We start from the raw sequence: 11228 nt of genomic DNA on the forward strand, positions 1-11228 counted from the left end.
GAGGTCCCAAGTTTGGATCCCAGCACCAGCAACTCACAATTGAGTGTGACTCCAGCTCTCTAGAGGATGCAATGACCTCTTCTGGCCTCTGTGGACACACACACACACACACACATACACACACACACACACACACACACACACAGAGGGGGGGGTGGGCATACATGCACACAAAGGGAATACACAGAGAGACATATATATATATATAAATAAGATTTAAAATACTTTTCAAAAACAGTAACTGCTATGGAGAAAAAAATCCGAGGAAGGAGGCAGAGTATTCAGGCAATGGGCTGCAATTTCAAATACAGTGGCCAGAAAAAAAAAACTGAGAAGTGGGTATTTTAATAAGCACCTGAAGGAGATGATAGCATGAGTACAAGGATATCCGGGGAAAGATAATTCTAGGCAGAAAGCATAGCTGATGACAATGTCCTAAACTGAAAACAGGTTTAGATCATTCAAGAAACAGCAAAGGGGCCACTGGACTGTAGAGAAACAAGCTGGAGGACCAGCAGGAGTGGCAGGAGTGGGATGGGTGAGGTGACTATTGTGTGAAGCTTAGGTAGCCATTGTAATGACACAGTCTTTTGTTCTGACTGAGCCATGGTGACCGAGTTTAAGTTTTAAGTCTTAATGGAATCTTTCCAGCTGCTGTGTTAACAACAGACTAAAAGAGGGCAAAGGTGGAGGCAGAGAAAACAGTGACCAGAATATTGCAAGAATCCATTTCCTCTAAATCATTCCTTGTTTGCCAGCTGTAGACAACATCTCGGTTGCTTCCCACTGCGATAGATGGGGTTTAGCTCACTTATACTGCAGTGCTGCTTTCTCTTTCCCTAATACATTATTACTTTTCAATTCTTCTGTTTAGTTCCCTCCACAACAGAAAAAAGATATAATGTGCTTTTTTTGTCTTTTTTTCTTTTGTCTTTTGTGCCTTTATAAACCTCCACTCCTCGTTCACCTGTAGATAATGTCTCCAGATTTCACCCTTCTTTAAATTACAATGTTGGTGTCTTTATTACTTTTTCTACCTCCTCTAATTCTACTTTCTATAGGTTTTTACATTAAACGTTGGAGGTTACTCTGCTGCTACTATGTATTCAAATGCTAAATTCTGTACTCCAAGATCTGGTTTCTCCTAGAGGAGCAAATTCCCGTGTACACTAGCTTTTGTCATGCAAACCATATTCTCCAATTTAAGGCTATCTGTTAAATAAAGGTGGCTACAGCTTAATACTAGAGGGAATAGAGGTAGGCGGGTTTTCAGGTAGGTGGCTGGGGGATGCAGGTAGGGACCTGGAGGAGAAGGAGAAAGGAGAGGGAGAGAGAAGGAGCACAGAGGAGGAAGAAGGGAGCAGAAGAGGTCTCCATTAAGTGACGGACCAGGAAGACATGCCTGAGGGAAATGCAGCCTGCCCAACCCAGGACAGACTGCTGGAGCAGAAATAACCCAGGCAAGATTCAAACAGCAAGTACTTGGGTAACATGGCTGGGAAGTAGACAGTCTACTGTTTGGAAAAACAGACTTAAGAGCAATTCCCCAGTAATTGTGCTAGAGCTGATTTTAAAAAGTACAAAGGATTTTGCCTAAACTATGGGGGGGGGCAAGTCATATTAATTAATAACTAATAGAGTTTATTAAACTCCAATTACAAAATTTGTTAGCAATAAAAGCTAAGTTTTCTGTGATTTCTTTTCTTTACCTTGGATTCCAAATAATTGAAAACCAATAGCTTATTGTGTTTAGCTTATTTTGATTGTGTAAATATTTCTCAGTGTAACGCCAAAGATTGTGCCGTGATTTCTTTGCAGTTCCACTAAGAACCTCCTCTGCCCTGCCTCGGCTACCTTTCAACTTCTTGTTTCATTTTGTTCATTTTTATTTTTAAATGTGTTTCATCTGTTGTTATCATCATCATCATCATCATCATCATCATCATCATTATTGTGCATGCATGCACATATGATATGTATTCTTCAGTGTGGACACATTCATTACATAGCACCTAGGTGGAGGCCAGAAGACAACTTTCTGTAGTTGTCTCTCCTGTGCTTACCTACACGAAACATAAATAAGGTCAAGTGGATCGAATTCCAGCATGAGTACACAGTCCCCACCCCTAGCTGAGAGGCTAATGGCAGATAATGGTTATTCAGGAAAGGAATGACATTTTTCTTCGGGGATGTGACCATTTGTAGCATGTATCCACGTGCTCTACACTTATCCAGTGGGCAACTCTACACTTACTTTTTAAACTTAATGTATATTGGGAGCCATTACATGTGAGTACATAGACATTCAATCTTTAAAATCACATCTATTAGTGAGTAGTGCCCATCTTTAATCCCAGCACTCGGGTGGCAGAGGCAGGTGGATCTCTGAGTTCAAGGCAAGCCTAGTCTACAGAGTGAGGTCTAGGCAGCCAGAGCTACACAGAGAAACCCTGTCTTGAAAAACAAACAAAAATGCATTGATTTATGTATGCACATACATGACACTGCACATGTATGTAAGTACAATGTACAGGAATACATCTCTCCTTTCCAACTGGAGCATGTAATATGACACCATATTTCATCTGACCTTCAAGGCCCCCCTGAACTTGAAAATTTCTAGCAAAACTCTAACGATTCTAAGGAAATGTACTCATTTTGATGTAGCTTCTCCAAGCAAATTTAGGATATTGATCTTCATTGACCTTCCAATGACAAGCTCTCCCTGTTGTCATTTCCTATGTACAGAGGTCAGAGGGCATGATGTGTGTATGTGTGAGCACACATGCCAAGGTACAGAGGTCATGGGGCAATTTGTACAGTCAGTTCTCTCTCCACATTCAGGATGGATCCAGGAATCAAACTCAGGTTGTTGCCTGTGCAGCAAGCTCCTTTGCCTACTGAGCGCTCCAGCGAGCCCCTCCCATGGCATCTTATTTCTAACCTTTGGACAGACCTAAGCAGAAGAGTAATCATTACTGGTAATGAGATTATGATTTTTACAGGATTACAGTTACTACATTTACCTATAGAAATTTAATCACTAGGATTTTAAAATCCAAAAGCTATCTTTTCACCCATACAAAGTATTCTCATCTGACAATGACTGAATTGATTTGTGTATACACTTAGAATATTGACGAACTCAGGCTATACCATAAAACTATGTGGCTAAACCAACCACAATTTTAATTTCTCACAGTTCTAAAAGCTAGAAAGTCGGGGTTGGGGATTTAGCTCAGTGGTAGAGCGCTTGCCTAGGAAGCGCAAGGCCCTGGGTTCGGTCCCCAGCTCCGAAAAAAAAGAAAAAGGAAAAAAAGAAAAAAAAAGCTAGAAAGTCCTGGGATAGCCAATTTAGTTCTGGGGAGAGCTCACCTTCTTGCTGAACTTGTGACCTTTCTTTCCTTTGTGGTACTCTGAAAGGCAGAGATATCCTATGCAAATTAATACAGTCCTTATCCATACAGGTATTTTTAAATTTTATTCTATATTTATTTATGTGCATGGGTGCTTTATCTGCATGTATGTGTGTACACCACTTGCAAGAATTGGAGTTATGGATCATGATAAGCTATCACGTGGGTGCTTGAACTTGGACCTAAGTCCTTGGGAAGAGCAGCCAGTGTTCTTAACCACTAAGCCACCTCACCAGGCCTGTAAGATTGTTTTTAAAGGACGTGGAAAAGAGCAGAAGAAAATTTACATATACCATAATTTCTACACATATCACTAAAGCATCTACCAGGAATCTGAAGATTCAGAGACAAAATGTTGGGGTTTTATCGGGTAAGGACAAGCCTGTATCTCCTTATAAGATCTGTATCCAAGTACAGTGACATTGTGTATTAGGATTTGAACCGTGTGAAGGATGGAGGGGGTATAGTTCAGTCCATAAAAACTAGTTTAATAATAAAGCAGAAGTTACCACTTGTTAGTAAATTAGCAGGTGACTGAGATGTATGTGGGAAGAGCATGCCTATCTACAAATATACGAACATTTAAAACCAGCCTAGCAGACAAGGAAGTGATTGCTTTGTAATAGAAATGGTGTGGGGTTGGGGATTTAGCTCAGTGGTAGAGCGCTTGCCTAGGAAGCGCAAGGCCCTGGGCTCGGTCCCCAGCTCCGGAAAAAAAAACAAAAAAACAAAAAAAAAAAAAAGAAATGGTGTGCAGCAGCCAGAATACAGCAAATACAGAGGCGAATGCCAGCAGCAAACCACTGAACTGAGAATAGGACCCCCGTTGAAGGAATCAGAGAAAGATCTGGAAGAGCTGGAAGGGGCTCGAGACCCCATATGAACAACAATGCCAAGCAACCAGAGCTTCCAGGGACTAAGCCACTACCTAAAGACTATACATGGACTGACCCTGGACTCTGACCTCATAGGTAGCAATGAATATCCTAGTAAGAGCACCAGTGGAAGGGGAAGCCCTGGGTCCTGCTAAGACTGAACCCCCAGTGAACTAGACTGTTGGGGGGAGGGCGGCAATGGGGGGAGGATGGGGAGGGGAACACCCATAGAGGAGGGGAGGGGCAGGAGTTAGGGGGATGTTGGCCTGGAAACTGGGAAAGGGAATAAAATGAAATGTAAATAAGAAATACCCAAGTTAATAAAGATGGAGGGAAAAAAAAGAAATGGTGTGCGGAATGCATTCAAGGACTCTAGAAGAACAATGTTAGGGATGAATAGGAAAACCATCTCATAGAATGAGAAAGAAGGAGCAGCAGAAACCCATTACTCACAACCAAGGTAGTAGTGAGAAGCTAGCAAAGTCCTTTGTCAAAGCAAACCATTCAATAGGACAGAGTAGGTTTCTGTGAATCCCCATTCTTCATAATATCAGTTGGGCCAAAGCTCTGCCTGGCTGACTGGAATATCAACATTACCTAACCTGTCCTATCCTGATTTGAGGCCCATAGAAAAATGGTAACTATGTCTTTTTAACTTCTTCACTATGGTATTGGAGGTCAAAGGTGCTTTTAAATGCTTTTGATGGTGATGATTATAGAGCAAAAAGAAATATAAATGTCTAGTGACCAGTTTCGTTGTAACAATTGTTCTAACCCCATTATTAAGGAGATGAATATCTTCAGATTCCTGAACAAGAGGTAATCACATGTCTAAAGCATCTTTGCCCCCTCACTTATTTTGTTAAAATGCTATTCTCATTTATTTCCTCTTTCCCTCTTGGTGTGCATTAGTTACTATGGAAACATCAGGATACCAGAGTTTCAGTATCTCGACAATCCCAAGAGCTTGTAGAATGTGAACACAATTTCTATCATGGTTTTGGGAGAGGGGGTCGTTGTCATTACAAATAAATGCAGGACAAAAAAAATCATGATATCGTCAGATAAGCATAGGGTTTATTCAGACATCAGATAGTGGTTAGGGTTCATCTTATCTGTCTACTCTATGTATCAAGACCCAAGTCAGGGCTGGAGAAATGGCTCAGTCATTAAGTATACTTGCTGCTCTTACAGAGGACCCAGCTTGGGTTCCCAGCTCCCATCTCAGGCAGCTTACACCCATTTAAAACTCTAGTTCCAGAGGATCCAATCCCCTTGTCTTGTCTCTTTACGCACCTTCACATGGTGCACATACAGACAAGCAGGCAAACACACATATCCATTTATAAAAAAAGATTAAAGATCCTCACTACAAAAGCTTAGAATAGCCATGCTACACCCCACAGACCCTAAGAAGTTAAACAAGAAGGAAGGCCCAAGTGAGGATGCTTGATCCCACTTATAAGAGAGACAAAATCACAGGAGGCAGATAGAGGAAGGGTCCTGGGTGGAGAGGAGGGGGAGGAAGACAGGGCAGGATCAGGCATGGGGTAAGACAGGAGAGAGGCCCAGAGAGCCAGGAGAATGAGTGAAAATATGAAGCTTCTGGGGGTGGGAGAAACCTCTAGAAACTCCCAGAGACCTGGGATGTGAGAGGCTCCCAGGACTCAATGTGGGTAACCATAGCCAAAATACCCAACAGTGGGGAAATGGAAGAGTCACCTCCAGTAGTCAGACAGGACCCCCAGTGGAGGGATGAGGACATCAATCCACCTACGAAAATTTCTACCCAACATTGCTCCTGTCTAAAAGAAATGCTGGGACGAAAATGGACCAGAGACTGATGGAATGGCTGATCAGTGACCAGCACAACTTGGAGTCCATCCCATGGACCCAAACCCTGACACTATTACTGATGCTATGTTGTAGTTGCAGACAGGAACCTAGCATAGCTGTCCTCTGAGAGGCTCTACCAGCAGCTGAATGAGACAGATGCAGATACTCACAGCCAACCTTTGGACTGAGGTCAGGAACCCCTGTGGAAGAGTTAGAGGAAGATTGAGGGAACTGAAAGGGAAGACACCCCCATAGGAAGAACAACAGTGTCAACTAACCTGGACTTCTCAGAGTTCACAGAGACTGAGCCACCAACCAAAGAGCTTACATAGGCTGGTCTGAGGTCCCCAGCACATATGTAGCAGAGAACTGTCTTGTGGCCTCAGTGAAAGAGGATACACCTAGTGTTGCAGAGACTTGATGCACCAGGGAGGGGGGATGGAGAGGTGCTGCCCTCTCAGAGGTGAAGGAGAGGGGGGTTGGAGGAGGAACACTGCAACGGGGGACCAGGAGAGGGGCAGAATTTGAGATGTAAATAAATAAATAAATGTTTAAAATCCTGACTACAGTTATTAATGAGGTCTCCCCCAAAATGCTATCTATTTATAACAACATCAGCTTACACTTTTTCAACACAGAATTTAAGGATAGTTTTAAAAATTAGTAGTCAGGCATGATAATGTAACACCTTTATTGGTTTGTATGTTTCTTTTTTGGGACAGGCTTTCTCTTTATCGCCCTGGCTGTCCTAGAACTCTCTTTGTAGACCAGGCTGGCCTTGAACTCATATAGATCTGCCTGCCTCTGCCTCCCAAGTGCTGGGATTAAAGGTATGTGCCACAGCCTCCAATGGTGATGTGTACCTTTAATCCTAACACTCAGAAGACAGACAGGCAGGTCTCTGTGAGTTTAAGGTCAGGCTGACCTACAGTCAGACCTATGTAATGAGATATTGCTTTAAAAATTAATGAGGAGTAACTAAACCACACTATGGAACTAATTATATGCATATTAGGAAATAGTTAACTTTCTTATGAAGAAACAAAACACACATATAACATATACACCAACTATGAAGTCCATATTTTTTTTTATTAACTTGAGTATTTCTTATATACATTTCGAGTGTTATTCCCTTTCCCGGTTTCCGGGCAAACATCCCCCTCCCCCCTCCCTTTTCTTATCGGTGTTCCCCTCCCCATCCTCCCCCAATTGCCGCCCTCCCCCCAACAATCTAGTTCACTGGGGGTTCAGTCTTGGCAGGACCCAGGGCTTCCCCTTCCACTGGTGCTCTTACTAGGATATTCATTGCTACCTATGAGGTTGGAGCCCAGGGTCACTCCATGTATAGTCTTTGGGTAGTGGCTTAGTCCCTGGAAGCTCTGGTTGCTTGGCATTGTTGTTCATAAGGGGTCTCGAGCCCCTTCAAGCTCTTCCAGTTCTTTCTCTGATTCCTTCAACGGGGGTCCTATTCTCAGTTCAGTGGTTTGCTGCTGGCATTCGCCTCTGTGTTTGTTGTATTCTGGCTGTGTCTCTCAGGAGCGATCTACATCCGGCTCCTGTCGGCCTGCACTTGTTTGCTTCATCCATCTTGTCTAATTGGATGGCTGTATATGTATGGGCCACATGTGGGGCAGGCTCTGAATGGGTGTTCCTTCAGTCTCTGTTTTAATCTTTGCCTCTCTCTTCCCTGCCAAGGGTATTCTTGTTCCCCTTTTAAAGAAGGAATGAAGCATTCACATTTCGATCATCCATCTTGAGTTTCATTTGTTCTAGGCATCTAGGGTAATTCAAGCATTTGGGCTAATAGTCACTTATCAATGAGTGCATACCATGTGTGTTTTTCTGTGATTGGGTTACCTCACTCAGGATGATATTTTCCAGTTCCAACCATTTGCCTACGAATTTCATAAAATCATTGTTTTTGATAGCTGAGTAATATTCCATTGTGTAGATGTACCACATTTTCTGTATCCATTCCTCTGTTGAAGGGCATCTGGGTTCTTTCCAGCTTCTGGCTATTATAAATAAGGCTGCGATGAACATAGTGGAGCACGTGTCTTTTTTATATGTTGGGGCATCTTTTGGGTATATACCCAAGAGAGGTACAGCTGGATCCTCAGGCAGTTCAATGTCCAATTTTCTGAGGAACCTCCAGACTGATTTCCAGAATGGTTGTACCAGTCTGCAATCCCACCAACAATGGAGGAGTGTTCCTCTTTCCCCACATCCTCACCAGCATCTGCTGTCACCTGAGTTTTTGATCTTAGCCATTCTCACTGGTGTGAGGTGAAATCTCAGGGTTGTTTTGATTTGCATTTCCCTTATGACTAAAGATGTTGAACATTTCTTTAGGTGTTTCTCAGCCATTCGGCATTCCTCAGCCGTGAATTCTTTGTTTAGATCTGAACCCCATTTTTTAATAGGGTTATTTGTCTCCCTGCGGTCTAACTTCTTGAGTTCTTTGTATATTTTGGATATAAGGCCTCTATCTGTTGTAGGATTGGTAAAGATCTTTTCCCAATCTGTTGGTTGCCGTTTTGTCCTAACCACAGTGTCCTTTGCCTTACAGGAGCTTTGCAGTTTTATGAGATCCCATTTGTCGATTCTTGATCTTAGAGCATAAGCCATTGGTGTTTTGTTCAGGAAATTTTTTCCAGTGCCCATGTGTTCGAGATGCTGCCCTAGTTTTTCTTCTGTTAGTTTGAGTGTATCTGGTTTGATGTGGAGGTCCTTGATCCACTTGTGAAGTCCATATTTTTTAAAGATTTATTTATTATATATGAGTACACTGTAGCTGTCTTCAGATACACCAGGTGAGGGCTTCGGATCTCTTTACTCTTGTGAGCCACCATGTGGTTGCTGGGAATTGAACTCAGGACCTCTGGAAGAGCAGTCGGGGCTCTTAACCAGTGAGCCATCTCTCCAGCCCTGAAGTCCATATTCCAACCACTAGATTTACAGATAGGTAGATAGCTAGAAAGATAGATTGATTAAATGGTTCCTTCTGCATTTTCTCTTTCTAGAATATGTGAGAATCCCAGAAAAGCTCTACCACTTACATGATTTTATCACTCTGTAAAAGATACTCATATATTTATATATTGAACCCCAAACCTTGTCCATTTGCATGTAGTATATATCTTCACCACAATGTCCCACACACTGTTAAAACTGACTCCCACAACTGTATTAGTGATGACTTTCAATGTACCCTTGAATATCATATATGTGTGTATGTATGTAATATTCTAAGCAATTGGCTCATACAATTATGGAATCTGATAAATCCTGTCATAGGCCATCTGCAAACTGGGGGTCCAAGAGATCCAACATAAGGTTCTAGTCCAACTCCCAGGTCTGAGAACTAGAACCTAGATTCTTCCATTCTAGGGGCTGGGGAGATGGCTCAGTAGTTAAGAGCACTTGTGGTTTGTTCAAAGATCCCATGGCACCCACAGTAGGTAACTCACAACCATCTGTAATTTCAGTTTCAGAGGATCTAAACCCCCTTCTGGCCCACAAAGGCACCAGGCACACATGTAGTATACAAATATACATGCATGTTAAACGCTTAAAACAAAAATAAATAAATACAAAAAAAGTTTTAATCTCATTCCAAGTACAGCAGACCAATGTCAGAACTTGAGAACCAACAGAGGAAATGAATTCTCCTGTATTCCACTGCTTGCTCTCTTAGACCTCTACCAGATCAGAAGAGGTTTACCCTCACTCTGAAGGACAATTTGTTGTGCTTATTCTTTTCAATTTCAAGTATTACTTCCGTCCAAAACATTCTCACAATTTCGCACAGAATAATATTTAGCCAAAACCCTGAGCACTTCGAGTTCCAATCAAGTTGACACATAAAATAAATAAAATAAGCCACCTTAACATGTTCTCTACTGAACAGGCTACTTCTCTAACCTTTCCTCAGTTGGGATCCTGTATCAACCTGATCACTCAATCTAGAACGACCATACTTACAATATTAAATCAATACCTAAGCTGTGCAAAACTTACCTCTTAAATTCTTCACTTGTGACCTTTTCTGTATTTCCTTTTTAACATTGCCTATTAAACAATACTGTGGACTCTGATGGTTAAGCTCGCAGGTCCCCTACCTCCTACCCACCCCCTTTTCCCTGGTCAATATAGTTACTATTCTCATTTCTTTTAATGGTTAACTCTTTCATTTTAAATCATACATATAAACTTGTGTTTTCTATTTGCTTAACCATAGATCATCTCTCTTAGCTCTCTATTTTACAAAATGAAGGCGTACTGCTGCCTTCAACCAACCTTCATCCCTTCCTCCAAACCAGTATCCATTTCTCTAACTCTCTATTTTCACCCTTGTCCAAACCAACATTTTAACAAGCCTTGTTCTTCCATCCTTCCTTCCATCCATGCACTTTTAAATTCTACTGTAGCCAGAATCATTCTTCTTTTCATACCTCAAGTCAATATAATTATTTTATGACATCATTGAAGTACAGAAGTCCGCTTGATAATCCAGAGTCTTGTTTCTACAGTTGGCTAAGTTAGAGCTTATTCACTAGTTTGCTGTATGTAGATGCATCCAAAATGTTTTCATATCCTTGGTTTGTTTGTTTGTTTTTTTAAATGTTATGGCCTCCTGAATCAAAGCACCTGAATTTGAAACAAATTTCAATATCTTTTCCTTGAGGATTAATGCATTCTTCTGGGCTTGAGTAACACGCCAAGCAACATTTCTCCTCATCTGAACCCTGCAAATACATTTTTTTCACACAAAAAATTCAAATTTCAACAAAAGACCCATTGTCCTGAATACCAAAATTGATACAGGAGTGATCTTACATGGACCTCACTTTGAAATGGAAGCCTGACATGAAGTTGCAACACAGCTGACACATGGCCATAGATAGCCAATTCTTTGTTTCCGCATCATTTGCCAAGGTAGCTCTTCTGTTTTCAGTGAGACTATACTCTACATTGTAGTGATTCAAGATCCTCCAAAGGCTTCCTCTGGGATCCTTCGCCATAACTATACACCCCTTCAGAAGTGGTGGCAACATTTTCTGGAATATCCACTGTGTGATTGCTAAGAATGACTCTC

The sequence above is a fragment of the Rattus norvegicus genome, chromosome X (genome assembly GCF_036323735.1).
Source record: "Rattus norvegicus strain BN/NHsdMcwi chromosome X, GRCr8, whole genome shotgun sequence".
NCBI classification, from domain to species: domain Eukaryota; kingdom Metazoa; phylum Chordata; class Mammalia; order Rodentia; family Muridae; genus Rattus; species Rattus norvegicus.